This window comes from Anolis carolinensis, chromosome 4, assembly GCF_035594765.1.
Source record: "Anolis carolinensis isolate JA03-04 chromosome 4, rAnoCar3.1.pri, whole genome shotgun sequence".
NCBI lineage: Eukaryota > Metazoa > Chordata > Lepidosauria > Squamata > Dactyloidae > Anolis > Anolis carolinensis.
The window spans coordinates 50,690,892-50,712,684 of record NC_085844.1 but is presented as its reverse complement, the minus strand read 5'-3'; the positions used below and the strand labels follow the sequence as shown (position 1 = coordinate 50,712,684).

The following is a 21,793-nucleotide window of genomic DNA, read 5'->3' as shown; positions in this document are numbered from 1 at the left end:
ACTACCCTAGTGATACTATTGCAAAGTTCTGGGAGTGTCTTTTACAAACTACGGCATTTAATAAACAGAAGACAAACATGTATGCATGCATGTGCCTTCAAGTCACCTGAAAATTTATGGTGATCCAATTATTATTTTATAGGATTTTCTTAAGCAAGCTGTACTCATAGCTGGTTTTGCCAGTTCCTTACTCTGAAATATCTCCTAGTATCTCCCATCCAAGTAGTAACAAGGGCTGACCCTGTTTATTTTCCTTGATCAGACAAGATCTGGTATATTTGGATTTGAATATAATAAACATACAGGCCATTATTACTTTATGTGCTGAAACACATAGGTGCAAGGTCAGTGGTGCTGATTTAATATATATATATATATATATATATATATATATATATATATATATATATATATCGATAGCACCACTCTCCCGCTGACTAAAATTCAGCTGACTAGAATAACCTGACTGAACCCACTGATTCATCACTGCTATTTCTGAATTGTTCTTCTGCTCCAACTGACTGTCACTAACAAACTGAAGCAACTGCTGAACCATGAACTAAACTACAACATTCATCTCCTAAATTCACCCACAAAGCCAGTCACCAGCTACTTCCAATATCCCATGCTCTTACCTCCTCTCAACAGACAGCTTGCTAAAATAACTCTACTATACACACAGGACTTAATCATACTTTACTTTATTTCCACTATTACACAAATACACTCAGTGACATATTTATAGTATTACAGAACATTGCAGCTGCCTAAATTCTGTAAAAGGTTTAGATTTTGCTGTTTGGTTGTCCATTTGGAATTAGGAAAATGCTGTGAGTTTTATACATGCTGTTTTGCACTTTCAACTCATTTGCAACCCTAAGGCAAACCTATCACATTTCCTGAAATCGGCTTTCTTAAAGTCTAGAATTATTTTTCTGATGAATCTTGGTATCTTCTTTCTACTGTATAACAAATTCCAGGAGAACACAGTAACCCACACCTAAGATCCCACCACTTCCACCCCATTAACCAGGCCATCTAAAATAGCTAACCTCTTTGTCTCCTCTCCCACCTTCTGGGCCAAGAAATTGTTTGTAAATCAAGTGAGGAATATGTTGGACCTTCTATTCTTGGCAGAGTTTTACTTCCAATAAATATCAGAATAGTTGAAAGCTCTTATTACTACTACTTCCCTCCTTTCTGAATGTTTGATCATCTGTTCCAGGAAGGCATAGTGCAAATTTTGAATCTGGCTTATGCGTTTGTAGTAAACCTCCACAGTGATATCACTATTGTTTCTGTCCCACTTCATTTTTACCCAGATGCTCTCAATCTGGTTTCCAGAATTTTAGTCATGAATCTCTTGTAAACATCCTTGACATATAATCGTACTCCTCCTCCTTTCCTGTTTGGTTTATTTCTCTGAAGTGTAGGATATCCATCCATTACTACATTCCAATCATGAGACTTATCCCACCAGGTTTCAGTGATGCTTATTGTATCATATTTGCTTTGCTGTATTAAAAGTTCAAGTTGGTCTTATTTATTTCCCTTGCTCTGTGCATCACTGTAAAGACTAAGAGCCATTTCTCCCAGTTTCTTATTTACTGTATATACTCGAGTATAAGCTGAGTTTTTCAGCCCTTTTTTAGGGCTGAAAAAGCCCCCCTCAATATATACTCAAGTGAGGGTCCTGGCCAGCTTATATTCAGGTTGGCTTATACTCAGATATGTAGGTAATCGGAGTTGGACAGTCTTATCTTATTTAAGCCTTATTATCATCTTAAATTACAGTTTTATGTAAATATTCAAAAAACATTTAATCTACTGATGCCCCAATTAATGTAATTTTATTGGTATCTATTTTTATTTTTATTTTTGAAATTTATCAGTAGCTGCTGCATTTCCCACCCTTGTCTTATACTCAAGTCAATAAGTTTCCCCAGTTTTTTGTGGTAAAATTAGGTGCCTTGGCTTATATTTGGGTTGGCTTATACTCAAGTATATATGGTAATATTTTTCCCTTTTTATTGATGGATTTTTTTTATCTATTCACCAATCCTGTCTATAAAATTTGAACTATTATTTCCAGTACTTAATAAACTCTCAAGCTCTCAAAAATACAGTTTTGCTCTTTAACATTATCTTTAATTGCTACTTATAAAAACAAACTCTCTGGGGGTCATAAGAGTCCCAAACTAGATATCTTGTCATATGTGTGAATGTAGTACAGTAGAGTCTCACTTATCCAAGCTAAACGGGCCAGCAGAAGCTTGGATAAGCAAATATTTTGGATAATAAGGAGGGATTAAGGAAAAGCCTATTAAACATCAAATTAGGTTATGATTTTACAAATTAAGCACCAAAACATCATGTTATACAACAAATTTGACAGAAAAAGTAGTTCATTACGCAGCAATGTTATGTTGTAATTACTGTATTTACGAATTTAGCACCAAAATATCACGATATATTGAAAACATTGACTACAAAAATGGCTTGGATAATCCAGAAACTTGGATAAGCGAGGCTTGGATAAGTGAGACTCTACTGTATATAGACAGATGTGTTTATATGCGCCAAAACCAATCAATCATTTACAGTGTGTATTTTATGATGATTTTAGCTCTGTCTTATCAACCACACAGAGATTTTCAGCTACTGGGTGGTGTAGAAATGAAAAATATTCCTTAGTTAGCTGCTTTGAGTCCCTCAGTGAGGGAGAGAGGGCGGGATATAAAACAAAGTAAATAAATAAATAAAATAAAAATAGTATTACAGACCAGATCAAATTGGCAGGTCCAGTGGTACATTTGAGGAGGGAGAGAAATAGCTGGAGATGGATGAATTGGTCAATATGTTGCATCTAATTTGGCATCTAATTTTGTTCATTCAAAATTGATGCAACAGTTCTTCACAGTCAGAATTGAGAAACATTTCAATAACTTTGTGTTAAATTTGGACAAGAATGCCTTGTATATTGTCAGTGTCTTTTAAAAAAACAACACACTAGCTATGGTGCTGTGAGTGCGAAGATAAATAAACAAGAGATTTATGAGGCATTGTCTATATTGATGTGATTATTTACTCATGAAAGCTTTAGAGCCATCTGTAGATAGCATGATGTGGAACTCTGACAGCTCTGCTTGTGGCCTTGAGCAAATTCTATAGATCTTGGTTGAATTAGGTGCTACAAGCTCTTCACTCCTTATCATCTGAAGCTGGGAGAGTTCAACTGAGAGTATTGTGATGATTTTTTGTCAGCCTCTCAAAGGATGAAAAGTGGTGCCGCTGGTATTGTGTCATTGGTTACAATATTTGTTAAGAACCTTAAACAGCATGTGCTACAGAGAAGTAATCTAGCATGTCTTCCACAGTAAAATGTTTCTTATTTTGAGGCTGCTGCGGGTGTCTGTTGGATCTTTAAGTGGACAGATGTTATACTCTGACACTAAGAGACCAATCTTAAGAAATATTTGCTTGTAACAAAGTCCTACTGAGATTCAAAGGCTCTGATTTCCAAATGTGTACTTTAGATTGCAAGCAATTAGTAACATACTCTTCTGCTGACACATTTGTCTGCCAACACGTGAGTGAAGATATAGAACACTGTGACAGATACTAGCAATAGTATCTGTGTGACGGATACTAGCAAGAGTTTTAGATCCTTATTCATCTATTCAAAATGGGTTAGAAATGGGTTATTTAATGGCAAGGCATGTCCTGCAATTTTATAATTCTTTCTGTTTAACCATTTGACTGTCAATTTGGAAGTAAAATTTGACCACCCAAAACAAAATAGCTTTTTTTATACTCAGAGGATGCCTAAATTCTAGGGTAAAGGTTTCCCCTGACGTTAAGTCCGGTTGTGACCAACTCTGGGGGTTGGTGCTCATCTCATCTCCATTTCTAGGCCGAAGAGCCGGCATTATCCGTAGACATCTCCAAGGTCATGTGGCCGGCATGACTGCATGGAGTGTCGTTACCTTCCCGCCGGAGTGGTATCTATTGATCTACTCACATTTGCATGTTTTCGGACTGCTAGGTTGGCAGGAGCTGGGGCTAACAGCGGGCGCTCATTCCGCTCCCGGGATTTGAACCTGGCACCTTTTGGTCCGCAAGTTCAGCAGCTCAGCGCTTTAACACACTGTGCCACTAGGGGCCCCTAACTATACAGAAGTACTTTTTTTTAATTGAATGAAAATAAAATTTAAAATAAAATACAAACCTTCCAGAATGAATTTTACACAATGTTAATGGGTGTCTACCAAAAGGGTGGGGAAAGTGTCTAACAAAGTAATCTGGAAAGAAGTGACACTTCATTTATTGGTGGACATTAGTTCCTATCAGCCACAGCCAACCAGTGGTTTGGGAACTGGAATCCATCAACATTTAAAGGGCCTTAGATTTCCCACCTCTCATGCAAAGAAACCAGAAATCAGGCATAAGGGACTCCTTCATGCATTAACTATGCAGATATGATTTCATGTATACATAGTACAGGAAATCAGACTAATGTTTTTTAACTGGGATTTTATGATACTGTTTATATTTAATCCTGTTTTAATGCTCGTATATTTGTATATTTTAAAAGGTTATGCAGATGCTTTTATGTTAAGTTGCTTTGAATCCCCTTCGGGAGAGATAAAGCAGGATATAAATAAATATAATAATAATATTTGCTATTTGCTAGTCCTACCCTGATTACGCAAAGCTGCCCTAATTTGGCCTTTGACATCTAAACATTGTATGCAGATGACTCAATGAAACAGAGAATTGTGCAGCTTGTGGATTGCAAACAATCCTGGGCCCCTCCAGTCAGGCCCTTTATCCCAGGATCTGATCCCAGGTTTTCTGTTTATCCCAGATTATCTGGCAGTGGGGACTCATACAATCCAGTTTAAAGCAGAAAACCTGGGATCACATCCTGGGATATAGGGCCTGTCTGGAAGGGCCCTCAGGTGGTCCCCTCAGACTCCCAGTAATATCTACAAAAGCTGTGCCATAAATGTTTTCAGCTGAAGAAAGAGAATTGCAGTTTTTTGAGGCACCAGCACTATTTGTCAGAGAACGTTAAGACCTACAACTCCCATGATTCCACAGTGTTGAACCATAAAAATAAAATCTTGCAAAAGTTCCCATATTTAATCCCAGCAAGTTGCAATAGATCTGCAGAAGTCCTCTTTCTGCATCCTGGGAGAGTAACAACAAATTGTTGTGAGCAATACTGGCCTAGATATTATTATTATTATTGTTATTATTTTATTTTTGTACCCCGCCTCCATCTCCCCGAAGGGACTTGGGGCGGCTTACATGGGGACGAGCCCAGACAACATAGTTAAAATATAAAATATGAATATACAAAGTACACACATGGTACATAGAAGTGCATAAACAATAATAATCCAATGTGGGATACTGTACTTCTTTGCGTCATTTTGAATACTGAATTTAATCATTAAAATCTCTCATTTTAACACTCCATATAATCTGGAAGTTTAAATTGACACTTTGCTATCGTGCTGTAAGTGTTAGAAAGAGGAAACTGGCAAAGACCAGATAACTGGTTTTAGTGTGAGGGAAACTGACAGTTTCCATTTATAAGAAAATACATCATGCTATGTTGAAGCATGGGGGTGCTGTAAAAACAGGCAAATTAGTAAAGGTCATCTACAGTTCACTTGGTGAATTTTAAAAGAGTAAAAATTATATCTTTACCATGAATGTGAACATTATTGAGATGTAAGTTATTTGTAAGCTGTATAAGATATTCACCTAACACTTGTGCATAATGATGAAAAAAATGCTCAGCATTGCATTTTCCTAGTCCAAATTGACCCCGAAGGGACAATAACACCATACACATCATAGTGAAATGCTGGTCATTGATCAATATAATATATACAAGTAATATAATATAATATAATATATAATATATAGATCATAGTAACTGGCCACATATTTCCCTCTGGCAAAATCTTTTTGCTGTTAATAACACGCCTAGTAATAATAATAATAACAACAACAACAACTTTATTTTTACACTCTGCCATCATCTACCCGAAGGGACTCAGGGCCACTTACATATGGGACAACAGACATAAACCAAACAATCAATTAAGACAAAACCACCACTAAAATAAAATAAGAACATACCCCAATCAGCTTAGCGACTGACCAGGAGGACCTCTGTTTTGTCTGGATTAAGCTTCAGCTTGTTAGCCCTCATCTAGTTCATCACTGCTGTCAGGTAGTGGTCCAGGATCCAGGGGACTTCCTTGAAATTTGGTGGAAAGGAGTAATAGAGTTGAGTGTCATCTGCATACAGATGGCATTGAACTCCAAAACTCTGGATGACCTCACCCAGCAGTTTCATGTAGATGTTAAAAAGCATGGGAGATAGAATGGAACCTTGTGGGACCCCACAGGTCAATGGTCAGGGGTCCGAGCAGGTGTCCCCCAGCTTCACCAACTGGGTGCAATCTTCCAGGAAGGAGTGGAGCCACTGTAAAGAAATGCCCCCATGACTCATTCCGGAGAGCCGCTCCAGAAGGATACCATGGTCGATGATATTGAAAGCCGCTGAAATATCCAAGAGAACCAACAAGGACACACTCCCCTTGTCTAGCTCTCTGCAGAGGTCATCCACCAAGGCGACCAAAGCCGTCTCCGGACCATGACCTGGCCTCAAACCAGACTGCGATGGATCAAGAAAATCCATATGGATAATCCATAATGCTAAGGGGGCGTTCCACGTTTCCAGTCTTTCACATTCTTTACAACTGTGAACATACTACCTTTTCTGCCATGCATGCAAATAAAAATATTTTCTGTTAATCAGTAGCATGCTGATATTGATATACTGATACACAAGTATCAGCGCATATGCATGCCTTTTCTTTAAAAAAAATGAAATTAAACTTAGAAAAGAACCACTTCTTGGTGGAAATGCTTACCTCCTATCAGCCTGCTCTGCCTACCATTAACTTCTCTCCCCAACTTCTGGAGGGCTGGCCACACGCATAATAGTCCAGATTTTTCTATAAAAAAGGTAAAAGGATGGTGCAGAATTAATGGAAGGTGCTGTTGCATTTCTATCAGTTATTAAGATGAGAACAAGATTGTTGCTGTTTAGACAGGGATTTCTAATTTGCAGACATACTCATTAGATTGGCTTCTGCTCCTGCAAGCCACATCAGTTTGGCTGATTGTTTGCCTAATAAATGCAGATAATGCACAGGGGAGTCTGCAGAAAACAATACCGGTGTGTGAATCACTGTAAAATATCATTATCATTATCTCAGTGTCATTTTGATCTTCGTGATGCTTAGCAGATTAGAAATAATAATAATAATAATAATAATAATAATAATAATAATAATAATAATAATAATAATAATACTGTGGGACTTCCGAATCCAGAATGACAAAGTTCTGGAACACAACACACCAGACATCACAGTTGTGGAAAAGAAAAAGGTTTGGATCATTGATGTTGCCATCCCAGGTGACAGTCGCATTGACGAAAAACAACAGGAAAAACTCAGCCGCTATCAGGACCTCAAGATTGAACTTCAAAGACTCTGGCAGAAACCAGTGCAGGTGGTCCCGGTGGTGATGGGCACACTGGGTGCCATGCCAAAAGATCTCAGCCAGCATTTGGAAACAATAGACATTGACAAAATTACGATCTGCCGACTGCAAAAGGCCACCCTACTGGGATCTGCACGCATCATCCGAAAATACATCACACAGTCCTAGACACTTGGGAAGTCTTCAACTTGTGATTTTGTGAAACTAAATCCAGCATATCTATCTTGTTTGCTGTGTTATACAATAAAATAATAATAATAATAATAATAATAATAATAATAATAATAATAATAATAATAACAACAACAACAACAACAACAACAGACACTGGCACAAGCCAGTCAAGGTGGTCCCAGTGGTGATCAGCACACTGGGTGCAGTGCCTAAAGATCTTGGCCTGCACTTAAACACAATCGGCGCTGAAAAAATTACCACCTGCCAGCTGCAGAAGGCCACCTTTCTGGGATCTGCACGCATTATTCGCAGATACATCACACAGTCCTAGACACTTGGGAAGTGTCCAGTGTGTGATCCAATACAAAAAACCAGCAGAGTGTCTGCTATGGACTAATCTTGTTGTGTTTCTAATAATAATAATAATAATAATAATAATAATAATAATAATAATAATAATAATAATAATAATAATAATAGGTGTTATGCACTCTTACTTTACTTTGCTTATTCTAAGGTAGGGATGGATGAAATGATCCCTTTCAGATGTTAGTGCACTGCATCTTTCATGCAACTTAACACAGGTAATAGTAAATGAAAAACAGGAGCTGAAATCAAGCATAATCTAAAGGGCTGCATTTTGCCTCCATAATGATGGCTGCTTAAAAAAGAGAGTGCACCTAAGTAGAAGTAAAATGCATTTAATTTCCACTCCCATTTAGTATCCTGTCTTTCTAGAATTGGGACAGTGGGTCAGAATGGAGCCTAATTATTCTCAGCTGCACATATTTGGTACAATACGGTACTTCCACAAGCCATGTTGGTGCCCTCTCTACTTTGGGAGGATAGGAAACTCATGTTAAAAGTAATGGCTCTTTATGGTTTCATAGAGGAAAATGACAATATATATGTTATGAATTGTTGCCGTGCATATGTTTTTCAGTAACTGCCATTTCCTTAGGCTATTCATGTGTTTCTTTCTGGCTTCTAGAGAACATCTCTGTTTGTGATTACAGTTGTTTAGATGTGTACAATATCCTCACATAGTATTTAATGTGTTTATTTGCATTTTGCGGTCTGATAATGAATTGTGGGCTAAATCCACTGGCAATTTCAGAATTTCCTCCCTTTCCCATCGTGCTTCAACCCATCCACATGTTATCAAAATTAGATGCATCCCTTAAGGCATTTCTGAACATGCCTGGGAAGCTGCGGTCAAAAGTCTCCTCTTAGGTACATGGGACCCTAGTGTTTCAACAGCAGACTTCTTTTGCATACTGACCTAGATATGGAGAAAGTCTATCCACACATGTAGTTTAATTTGCACTCCAGTAAACCAAAACGTTACTTCAGGATGAACAACTGTAGTTGTATATGCAGACCTGTGAGTAGGCCTTGTATATGCAAAACTTTGCAAAAGAGTCTGGCAATATTTATATTACAAGTTAAGCATCCCTTATCCAGAATTCCGAGATCCAAAATACTCTAAAATATAAAATTGTCCAAATGAGTGGCTCTGATAGGAACATCTTTGTTTTCTGATGGTTCATTGTATACAAACTTGGTTTCATGCACAAAATTATTTTTTAAAATAGTATATAAAATTACCTTCAGGCCAAGTGCATAGAGTGTATATGAAACATAAATAAATTTCATGTTTAAACTTGAATCCCATCTTCAAGATATCTCACTTTAACAGCCATAGCTTAATGCTATGGAATCATGAGAGTAGCAGCTTGGTGAGGCACTATAAACTTTATTGGTAAAGAAGGCTTAAGACCTTGTAAAACTACAGCACCCATAATTCCATAGCATTGAGCCATGGCAGTTAAAGTAGTATTAAAGGGCATTGTGGATGCACAAACTGATTCATCAAAAATGGTTGCTATTCCTGAAGGATGGCATGTATAAGTAGTATGACACCTTTGGAAATATAAAGCAGCATATGCATGAGCATCCACAGTGTAAAAGAGAGAGCTTTCTTATTGCTATACCTGGTCAATACAAAGCAGAACGAAAAGTAGATTTTCAAACTTGTGTTCATTTTTTACTTAAGTTTGAACATAAATGAAATAGTGTTTTTGGAAAAAACAATTTAGTCCTCTATGATGTAACATTCAGACAGAGATTGCGATATGCCCTATGGGTATTTACATTTCATTGTTTACACCAGTTATTGTGTAAGAATTGCAGTATGTCCAATTCCCAGTACCCAGAAGGGTCTGCTCATTAGGGTGAAGAAATGATATGTATTTCTAGGTACCTTCTGCAGATTCCAGGCATTATGTTTTAACTATGATCTCAAATATTAAATCAATTAGACATCAAAATATCAGAGGTCTATCCTGTTGGCAGTGTAGTTATCAGTGTGACTTGATTGAGAGGGAGTACTATAATACAAATTACAATGAAGAGCTTTTTCATTTTACAACCAATAAAATGGTTTTGTACCTGTAGGAAACCAATATATAATTGGACTAAATGTTGTTATGGTTTTTTTTTTCTAGCACCAAATTGCTGCAAGAAACTGTTCATTCCAACAACTGGAGAAGGTGCTTGAATGCACAAAGTAAGTTTTGTATTTTTGTTTCATTACTAAAATAGATATAATCTGAAATTAATTGCTATATCTACTGTTTTTTTCTGGCCTAAGTGACTTGCATAAAGTACACAACAATCAGTACAAAAATAAAAATATCAATTATCCATACATACAATGTGTATCTAAACAGATACATTTAGTACCATAACAAATTTCTTATAGCAGATCTATCACAATGCAAAAATATATTTAACAAGCAAGTATCACATCAAGAACAAAGCCAAACGTTACATAGACAGCTAATTGTATACAATGTGAGACTAGGGAACAATGCCTACAATTAGATAACACATCCACAAGATGGCAATGTGTAGAAAGCCTTTCAAAAATCCAAGGAGATGTTTTTAGAAAATGCAGAGTTCAAAGAATCATCAGTGTTAAACACAAGGCCCTTTTATGTGGCCTAGATTTCAAATGTATGATAAATCTATTTTTATTTAAAAATTTTAGCATGCAATCTGGTTTCAGAAATATACATGTGCAGCTTTGCTATCTGTCCTACCAGATAAGAGTAACAATTATTTTATTTCTTTTAAAAATGTTGCTGCCGACTAGGAGGTACCAGGAGGGTTTTGTTTTGAATGTATTTTTTTAAGATGAGCCTTTACGTCTTTAATGTCTTAAAGTCTTTTTACACTAGTTCTATACAGTCTCTCAGGTGTTGAACCTGCCACAGGAGACTGTCTGGCAAAGCATAAAAAAGGAGGGGTAAGGAAAATCTTCCCTTAGATTTGAATATACACAGTACAGATATAAAACAAATCCCTGCAACAGAACAGAGATAAAAATAGAATGTACCACTATGTTATGACTATGTCAGGAAAAATCGGTCATGTCTACATTACTCATGTTTATGTTGAAAGGAGGACACTAATTTCATTGTGTTAATTTGAACTTACTCCTATAAGTGGTCCATGGGTGGATGCAGGGAATGTACCTGGATTTCAGTAAGGCTTTTGGCAAGGTCCCCCATGACATTCTAGCAAACAAAGTAGTAAAATGTGGGCTAGACAAAACTACAGTTAGGTGGATCTGTAATTGGCTAAGCGAATGAACCCAAAGAGTGCTCTCCAATACGTTCCTTCATTCTAGAAAGAAGTGACAAGTGGAGTGCCGCAGGATTCCGTCCTGGGCCCGGTTCTGTTCAACATCTTTATTAATGACTTAGATGAATGGTCGGAAGGCATGATCATCAAGTTTGCAGACGACACCAAACTGGGAGGGATAGCTAATACTCCAGAAGACAGGAGCAGCATTCAAAAGGATCTTAACAGACGAGAGAGATGGGTTGAAACTAACAAAATGAAGTTCAACAGGAACAAATGCAAGATACTCCTCATAGGCAGAAAAAATGGAATGCAAAGATACAGAATGGGGGACGCCTGGCTCAACAGGTGTGAAAAAGATTTTGGAGTCCTTGTGGACAACAAGTTAAACATGAGCCAACAATGTGATGCGGCAGCTAAAAAAGCCAATGGGATTTTGGCCTGCATCAATAGGAGTATAGTGTCTAGATCCAGGGAAATCATGCTACCCCTCTATTCTGCCTTGGTCAGGCCACACATGAAATACTGTGCCCAATTCTGGGCACCGCAAATGAAGGGAGATGTTGACAACCTGGAATGTGTCCAGAGGAGGGCAACTAAAATGATCAAGGGTCTGGGGAACGAGCCCTATGAGGAGTGGCTTAAAGAACTGGGCATGCAGAAGAGAAGGCTGAGAGGAGACATGATAGCCATGTATAAATATGTGAGAGGAAGTCATAGGGAGGAAGGAGCATTCTGCCCTGGAGACTAGGATGCGGAACAATGGCTTCAAACTACAGGAAAGGAGATTCCACCTGAACATCAGGAAGAACTTCCTCACTGTGAGAGCTGTTCGGCAGTGGAACTTTCTCCCCCGGACTGTGGTGGTGCTCCTTCTTTGAAGGCTTTTAAACAGAGGCTGGATGGCCATCTGTCGGGGGTGCTTTGAATGCGATTTCCTGCTTCTTGGCAGGGGGTTGGATTGGATGGCCCGTGAGGTCTCTTCCAACTTTATTATTCTATGATTCTGTGATTTCACACCTTTTGCATGCATTTTGGGAAATCAATGTCTCCCAACACAGCCATGGAAAAGGAGTGAGTGAGTTTTAAAAGGTCAATATGCAGAAAGGATTCGGAAGGAAAGGAAGAAACTGCTTCATCTATAAAAGAAGGAAAAGCCAAACTCACCCCATAATAAAATCTTCCACAGAACTGATAAATAGGCATTATTTTTAGAAACAATAATTACCGGTAACAAGAAAAAAAATCAAGAATATTTAGGACAACCAGAGAGTTCAACATTGATGCTGACCCTGATTGCTCAGTATATGCCGCTTCTACACTACTCTTTAACCACTTCTCTCTGTCTTTCTTCCAATGTTTGACATGATTTTCTTCAATTTTTCAAATGTATTGTCAGAAAATCAAAGAGAAAGTAAAAAATGCTGAGACAAAATTGGAAAGAAAGGCACTTCACATGCATAATACAACTCCTAGCACACACTTCTTTGTTATGGCAGAGCACACAGACTTGACTGTGGACCCCTTTGCAGGCTGCAGGAAAGTGTGTAGGAACTACCACCTTGATCTGGATGTGTTAGTTCTAGAAGCACTATTTTTATGAGCCCAAGTAAAATCAGAAAAACTACAGTTGAGGTGGCAGGGCATTTCCAGATGCTGCATGTTTAAGCTGCTGGCTTCCCTCCAGTGTGCTAAGAACTGTTACTCTCTTGAAACTCTCCCCAGTATTCAGGGTTGAACTGCCTTCGTAACTACTAACCATGGATTTCCAATATATATTTTTTGCAAATTATATGTTTCTTTTTCTGTCATGATTTTGGCTGCATGCAATGGGCCAAGATGCAGTTTCAAGGAAATATGAGGGCCGTGGACCCCTCATATGCCACTGAGGCCACTGGACTTTGAGTTTTTAGGCAGTCCCAGCTCAGGGATACCAATGGTTAAGTCAAGTGGACTCCTTACTTGCCACTGTGTGGTTGCCCCCTGATAACTTCCTCGCATATAGCCCTTACCAGCCTATCAGAACATGTTTGTGTGTGAACTGCAGTGTGTAGGTGTGTCAATGTGAATGTAATGAGAAATGCCAAAAATCATGAGATAAGTTGTGTCCCCATATATTTTGTTATCACAATTTGTGTATGTGTCCATATATCTTTCAAGGAGTTCGTTTAACCTCCAGTTTGTTCGTAAAACTGAATTACTGTGTCACAAATGATACGTGCCTAAAAAATGTGTCACCGACATGACATATTTGGAAAGCTCTGAGTTAGAACAATGCAGTGGTGGTTTTTGTATGGCATGGTAAATTCCTGCATCGAATACTTTATGTAGGGGATGTGTGTGTGAGAGAGAAAAAGGAGGAGAGACTTGCTGAAATCGCTCCCTTTTGAAGATCCTTCCTGCTGATAAAGTTTAAGCAATATACATTCTTATTGTTCTCTGTTACAGGTATGTCTAGCTCAGAGTTACTATCATTTGGAAGCAATTGTGACTGTCCTAGAGCAGCAGAAAGGAAAGTTAATTTGGGGGGAGGGTAGAATTAGGGACTTTGTAAAAAGCCCACTTCAAATTGCCCTCCCCCCCCTCTCTCTCTCTATACAGTAGAGTCTCACTAATCCAAGCCTCGCTTATCCAAGCCTCTGGATAATCCAAGCCATTTTTGTAGTCAATGTTTTCAATACATCATGATATTTTGGTGCTAAATTCGTAAATACAGTAATTACTACATAGCATTACTGCGTATTGAACTACTTTTTCTGTCAAATTTGTTGTATAACATGATGTTTTGGTGCTTAATTTGTAAAATCATAACCTAATTTGATATTTAATAGGCGTTTCCTTAATCCCTCCTTATTATCCAACATATTCGCTTATCCAACATTCTGCCGGCCCGTTTACGTTGGATAAGTGAGACTCTACTGTATATACCTATATATATATCACATGGGGTCCCTGGTGGTGGCACAGTGTGTTAAAGCACTGAGCTGCTGAACTTGCAGACCGAAAGGTCCCAGGTTCAAATCCCAGGAGCGGAATGAGCTCCCGCTGCTAGCCCCAGCTCCTGCCAACCTAGCAGTTCGAAAACATGCAAATGTGAGTAGATAAATAGGTACCACTCCGGCGGGAAGGTAGTGGCGCTCCATGCAGTCATGCCGGCCACATGACCTTGGAGGTGTCTACGGACAACGCCGGCTCTTCGGCTTAGAAATGGAGATGGGCACCAACCCCCAGAGTCGGTCACGACTGTACTTAACGTCAGGGGAAAACCTTTACCTTAACCTATATATCACACACACACATACGTATGTGTGTGTGTGTGTGTGTGTGTGTGTGTGTGTGTGTGTGTGTATATATATATATATATATATATATATATATATATATATATAGGCAGTTCTTACAAACAACCTATGTGTGTGTATATATGTATGGCAGTTTTAAATGGTTTTTTTGCAAACTCCTTATTCCAGCCCCCTCCCCAAACTTAACTTTCCTTTCATGTGTGCTCTATGGCAGTATTAGTTCTGCTACTCTATGGCAGTCAGAATTTGTTTCCAGATGATAGCAACTATGAGCTAGACTTACCTTACCAAGAATATATATTCCTTAAACTTTATCTTCAGTATATGTAAACTTTATCTGTAGTAACCTTAATTTTATATGTATATCTGTCAATCTAAGAGGCCTCGTGCTTCCTGAAGTGTTTTTCCTTCTTAGAACAACAGATACTTTCTCAACAGATTTCTGTGAAATATTTCTCCATTAAATTATTCCCTCAGATATTGCAGTATAATTCATTACATAGTAAGCCACAATGTAATTCTTCAGTATGGGGCTTCATTGTGCAATTATAGCAGTGGTGAGTTTTATTCACAAAAGCATTAATCAAAAAAGCAATTGCAGTTGTCTGTAATGCATGTTTTCATATTTCTTGCAGAGTAAGTTACACTAACAGCAATTTTTTTATATACGCTAAAATATGTTGTCAGTATAACGCGGTATGGTAAACATATTGCATCTTTAGACTTCTAAACTACTATTGAAAATGTTGAAATGAATTAACAAATTAAACATAGCTGTTGGGAAAGTATTTTTTAAAAAACTGAAACCAACTAGAGAGGAAATTGCTGAATTTTCAATGCAACAAGCTTAGAGCTCTTTGCCCAAATTTAGACAAGGAAAATGCATATGAGTATATATAACCTTAGTTTGATACGATATGTATAAATTCGTATCATTAGAATGTAAGTAACCTTAATTTGATATATCACTTTGCATGCAAATAGCAGATTCCCTAGCTCCTTCTGCTGTTTGCATAGACATACTATGTCCAGTGACAACTTCTCTCATGTGTATAAATGCAGAAATCCAAAATAATAACAGTAAAAGTTGTATTGTTTTTCCAGAAAATAATTTAGTATTATTTTTTGTATTTTTTGCTCTTTTATATTGAAAGCCCCAACACTTCTTACATTACAAAAAAGAGATGGTTAATTACACATATCCCATATCTAGTATGTTATTTTTCCTGTGAGCTAAGTAAAAAAATGAACATACTTTTCTTATAATTAAAAACAAGGAATTTTATTTTTTTGTTTCAAATAAGGACACTGTTCTTTTTTACAAGTTAGAGCTTTGCATGCTTATGCTTCTGTTCTGTATAGACAGAATTATATGAATATCCAAGAGTGAGTGTGGTTTCTATGTGCTTTTCCCTGTGGCCTCCTAACTGCTGTATTTCGCCATAAAGGAAACAACACAAAATATTCTGAATTGTAAAATTTGGCATCAAAGCATGGCCATGGTTCAAATTGCCTTTTAAAAGAGCTGCTAACAGCCCATTTCCCCAACTATTTTAAATGTGATGGGACAGACTTTGAATGCAACTATATTTAATTCAGTTGCGATTGAGAGTTGAAATAAATTGCATCAGTAAAATTAAAATAATTTGGGAACAATCATTTGAAGGCAATAAGACTGAATTATATAGAATGCAAATGGATACATAATAGGTCCTTGGTATCTGCTGGGGTTTGGTTTCAGGACCCTCCATAGGTTCAAATTTTCATAGATGCCCATGTCCCACACAATGGTCTCCAGCATATAAAATGACAAAAGTTTTCTATTTATGATGGAATCTGTGGATGTAGAATCCATGGATATAAGGCTAGAGAAAGACAAGGGCAAACTTCTCCTTAAGAAATATCTTCTGAAGAAATCAAGACTGAGAGGAGACAAAAGAAGACTAAGAGGAGACGTTTTAGCCATGTTTAACAATTTGAAAGGCTGCCACATTAAGGAGAGGACAATCATGTTTTCTGCTGCTCTGGAGACTAGGACTCAGCAGGAAAAGAGATTTCATCTAATAATTAGGAAGGACTTCCTGATGGTTCAAGCCCTTTGACAGTGGAATATGCTGCCTCCACAGAGTGTGGTGGAATCTCCTTCTCTGGGAGTTTTAAAGCAAAGGCTGGATAGCCATCTGTCAGGGATGCTTTGGTTCTGTGTTCCTGCGTGACAAGGGCTGGACTGGATAGCCCTTGTGGTCTCTTCCAACTCTAGGATGCTATTATTCTAAATATTGTTAGAAAAAAATCACTGTGATTGGTTCATCTAAGAGTCGCCATATGTTGGAAATAACTTGAAGACACACTACTACTACTACTACTACTACTACTACATACATTCATTTAACTCCACCTAATCTTTGCTACAGCCCTAGTCCCAGTTACCTCAAGGACTTTATCTTCCTCTCCTGATCTACTTTGGAGGTCTTTTTCTCTGTATTATCATAAGTGCCAAGGTGACAAAGGGGCAGAAGACTTTCCAAGTGGTGATAGTCATGCAAATACCTGCGCTTATTTTTCTTTTTTTTTCTGAATTTCAGACTATTCTGCTGCTCTGTATAGAAGGAAAGAAACAAACTCTTTAATACTTTACAAAATTGGGGTTTTTTTAATGTGGGACTTTTACCATTTTTTTCTTTAATGTGCTGTAGGATTTTCAAATTTATTATTTTTAGAACTGTTCTAGCTATCAATTGGTAGAAATTCAGCACATCTGTATTAATATTTTAAAGAGTGCTTTATGAAATTTCTAATTTGATCCTTATCCCTACTATCCAAAAAGTAATGTAGGTTATCATGATTAAGTTGATAACTTTAATTAAAGACTACGAAACTATGGTAATTTGGATGGAAAGTGAAGAGGGATTTGGATATTTTCTCCTAAATGGAAAAGAATAAGTTTAATGGAATGTTTGTTTATGGCTCTAGACTGCTTGCTTCCTTTGGTAATGAGGTAGACTCTGTGCCCTTTTAAGGCCCTGTTTAAAAATGATCTGAACTTCTTTAGTGCTTTTCCCACTGTTCTATAATCAGAAATTATCCCCTGGGAGGTCTACTAGCCATATGAATAGTCCAAAATTCCATGTTGAAAGAAATAGCACAGTCCTAATCAGTCAGGACATGTAGAATATAAAATGACAGTTAACAACTGCAATTAATTGTAGATTAACCAAATTATGCTACTTTTATAGAATCATTAATCTAATCAGTTTTGTAATGTTAAAGATTTCTTTTCAGTAAATATAGGCTCCAAACCATGCCTGAATATCATAAAAAGTATTCGTGACTGAATGCTTGTGTTTGTTATAGTTATTATTATCTTACCTTTTTCCTGCCTGGATTCAAGGCATGTTATAACAGTTAAACATAAAACCTCACAAAAGGTTGAAATGCATTAAACTATTCAAGTTGTTGAAAAAATAAGATATTAAAAAGAAAGAAGTGAAAAGAAAACCCAGCATAGTGCTTGATGTCTACTCCCTCTCAACAGTCAGTCCTAAAAGGCCTGAAAAAAGAAGAAGCTCTTCGGGGAGGATGGCAGTGTATCTTCTCAGGGGAGGTAGTCCTAGGATACATCTACATTATAGATGTAATGCAATTTGACGCCAGTTTAACTGCCATGACTCAATACTCTGGAATCATGGAGGTGGTAGTTTGGTGAGTCACTAGCACTCTTTGGCACAGAATACTTCGTAAAACTATAGATCCTAAGATTTCATCTCATTGATAGGAGGTGCAATGGGTTAAACCCTTGTGCCAGCTGAATTGCTGACCTGAAGACCTGAAGGTCAGCAGTTCTAATCCTTGAGACGGGGTGAGTTCCCATCTGTCAGCCCCAGCTTCCCATGCAAGGACATGAAAGAACCCTCCCACAAGATGGTAACACATCTGGGCGTCCCCTGGGCAACGTCTTTGTAGACAGCCGATTCTCTCACACTAGAAATGACTTGCAGTATATTCTCAATTCACGTCTGACACGAAAAAAATCTAATTGATCCATGATGTTTAAAATGGTGTCAAATGGCATTAATTCTACATTTTAGATGCACTCTTGGAGCCTTTTCATGTTCCCACCACATGTACCTGTGCAAGCGGTGAGGCAGTGAGAAGGGCTCCTCCATGAGATCTCACAACATGAGTAGGTTCCTAAGGGAGAATACAATTCTGCAAATAACCTGGATTCAAGCCTTAGACCAGTGGTTCTCAACTTATGGGTCCCCAGATGTCTTTGCCTTCAACTTCCAGAAATCTTAACAGTTGTAAGCCAAAACACCTGAGGACCCACAGGTTGGAAAGGACTGCCTTAGATAGAGGTCAAACACAATCTCTAGCATCATAGCTGCTTTGCAGCATAATCAAGTATTCATGATTACAGTTTTGGTGACTTGCCATATGTTTTGATCATACTTCCCCTTCTTTTTCTGCTGGCTCTTGTATGATATAGAACAGTATTTCCCCAGAGGAACTACTGTTGCTAGTGTGCTGAATTTGCTGCTTGTTCAACCAACTCCCTGCTGTGTCATTGTTTCTTCATGCTTCTCCCCCTCTCATACTCTGTTCTTGCTGTCTTCAGATTTATCACCTCCGCCCCTTCCAGAACTCTGGGATGAGTAACAATGTGTCTCCTTAAAAATGTGCTGGAATGCAAACATTATGTTAATGGCTCTCTTCCTCTTCCACATTTAAATTTTTGTTCCACTTCTGAACCATCTGCAAATTCTGTTTTTTGCAGACCTCCAGAGAAGGATTCCCATAACAGAGCAAGAATATATCTGATATTATTCCAGTGTGCAAGATGACATTCTAATCCAAGTCTTATGTAGTAACCACTGCTTCATATGGCTGATGTCCCATATCTTCCAAATATTTAATACTACTGTCATGCTCTTGGTGCTATTATGCTATTGTATATATGGGAGAATAAAAGCCTATGGTGCTATTGTTCCAGACATATTGGTAAAGTAACAGAGGTCAATTTCCATTGCCCCATTTATAACATTTCAAATGGACAACCTGTGTTGGTTTGTCTGGAGATCATCTACGAATTTCTGTATCCTGGAAGAGGTGAACCCAGTCCACCACCTCTTTAAAAGTGGTGCTGGATTGAGTAGAACTGCTGACTTTGGGCCCCTCCAGTCAGGCACTACATCCCAGGATCTGATCCCAGGTTTTCTGCTTTAAACTGGATTATATGAGTTCCCACTGCCAGATAATCTGGGATAAACAGAAAACTGGAATGAGATCCTGGGACATCGGACCTGTCTGGAAGGGCCCTTAGTGTGGCTATTACAGGTTTGTTGGAACAAATCATCCTTCCCTGCAGTGATTCCCTATGGAATTTGCTCCCTCTATTTCCTTCATTCCTAATTTGCATTGCAAGTCTCTGAACCCAACTCTAACATAAATTAGGATCCTCCTGAAATATAGGAATTCCATGTACTCACCAAAGCGTATGAATGTTTTTGACAGGGGTGAGCTGTTTCCTGTAGATCAGAGGCATACACTTGTAGAAAACATTCCTGATATAAACGGGAACAGAATGATATGACATTAAATTTCTCCCTGCTTACATCATGTCATTCCTATGCAACAGTACATGTAGATGTGGGACTAGCTTCGCAGTAATTGTTTGCTCCAGCCACACTTGTATTACTCAAAGGAAAAGTATAATCTGTGTTATTAGCTGTGTTTTTACACATCTATATTTATTGGATTGGAGCTTCCTTCCATATGCCGCTTTGCTATGGGAAATACCAAAGCGTGCAAAAAGGCATGAAAACCATAGAAATGAAAATTAGCAGAGACAACTTACACTCTTTAATGTTTCTCGGTGTTGTCACTTATTGGAGAACTATAATAATTTCCAGATCTTACGTTTTCTTCCATATTGTTACAATCCCATCGCTGCTCAACCAAGCCATGGCCACAATACTCTTTGGGCTATGTTGTTGCTGTGTGCTCTATCACTGTTTTTGTTTTTTTTCTTACAAGAGATGTTGCCAGGGGAGGTCTTTGCCTTTCTCCTAGGTCACCCAGGGAAAGTATAACTGCCACATTTTGAGATAATTTTGAGTTGCTTCTTGCCATTAGACTGTAAAAAATCTAATTAAATAGCCTGAAGATCTTTGGGGACAAAACATGGCCTCCTGGGCCACATGCACTTCTCAGGGCACACTTTCCCCACTTCTACTGTAGTGAAAGGACAAGCAGATTTAATCTTTCTCCTACTGTGGTCGGCGGTTCAAATCCGGGGAGCGGGGTGAGCTCCTGCTGTTCGCCCCAGCTTTTGCCAACCTAGCAGTTAGAAAATATGGAAATGTGAGCAATAATAATAATAACAATAAAACTTTATTTATATACTGCCACCATCTCCCAGAAGGACTCGGGGCAATTCACAAAACACTCAAAAGTGTGATACAAAATACAAGTGCAAAACAAAACATAGGCAATAAACAGTCAACACAACATCATAAATTCACAGTAACCCCTGGTAAAACAATAAAATACAGCAATTGCTGTAGATAAAACAGCAGTATTCGACCTCAGAATTGTAAAGTGCTAAAAAAGATTCTAACGGTCCTCATATGTATTATAAGAGTCTAAACATGATCAAAAGCATGATGGAAACGCCAAGTCTTTAATTGTGTGCAGAAGGTTTGGAGGGTAGGGGCTAGCCTAATCTCCCTCAGGAGGGCATTCCAGAGCTGGGGGGGGGGGGGCACCACCGAGAAGGCTCTCTCAATAGGTACCTCTCCGATGGGAAGGTAATGGCACTCCATGCAGTTATGCCAGCCACATGATCTTGGAGATGTGTATGGACAACGCCGGCTCATTGGCTTAGAAATGGAGATGAGCACCAACCCCCAGAGTCGGACATGACTAGACTTAATGTCAGGGGAAAACCTTTACCTTTACCTATTGTGGTCCCAATTCAGATGGATCCCAGCAGATTAATAGTGTGTATTTTAAAACAGTGCATGAAAGAAAGTTCTGGTTTAGTTAAGTATGGCGGTTTGTTGTTAACTGCTGTC

The 21,793-nt window shown here is 38.2% G+C and overlaps 1 protein-coding gene across 1 annotated transcript in view; it reads left to right on the top strand.

Annotated features, from left to right (window-relative positions):
• The window catches only part of mapre2 (microtubule associated protein RP/EB family member 2), a 123,726-nt gene that overhangs the window by 21,189 nt on the left and 80,744 nt on the right, over positions 1–21,793 (top strand). The window contains exon 2 of the mRNA XM_003223509.4: positions 10,275–10,336. The gene's annotated coding sequence lies outside the window, so the exon portion shown is untranslated. The remainder of the gene's footprint in view (positions 1–10,274; positions 10,337–21,793) is intronic.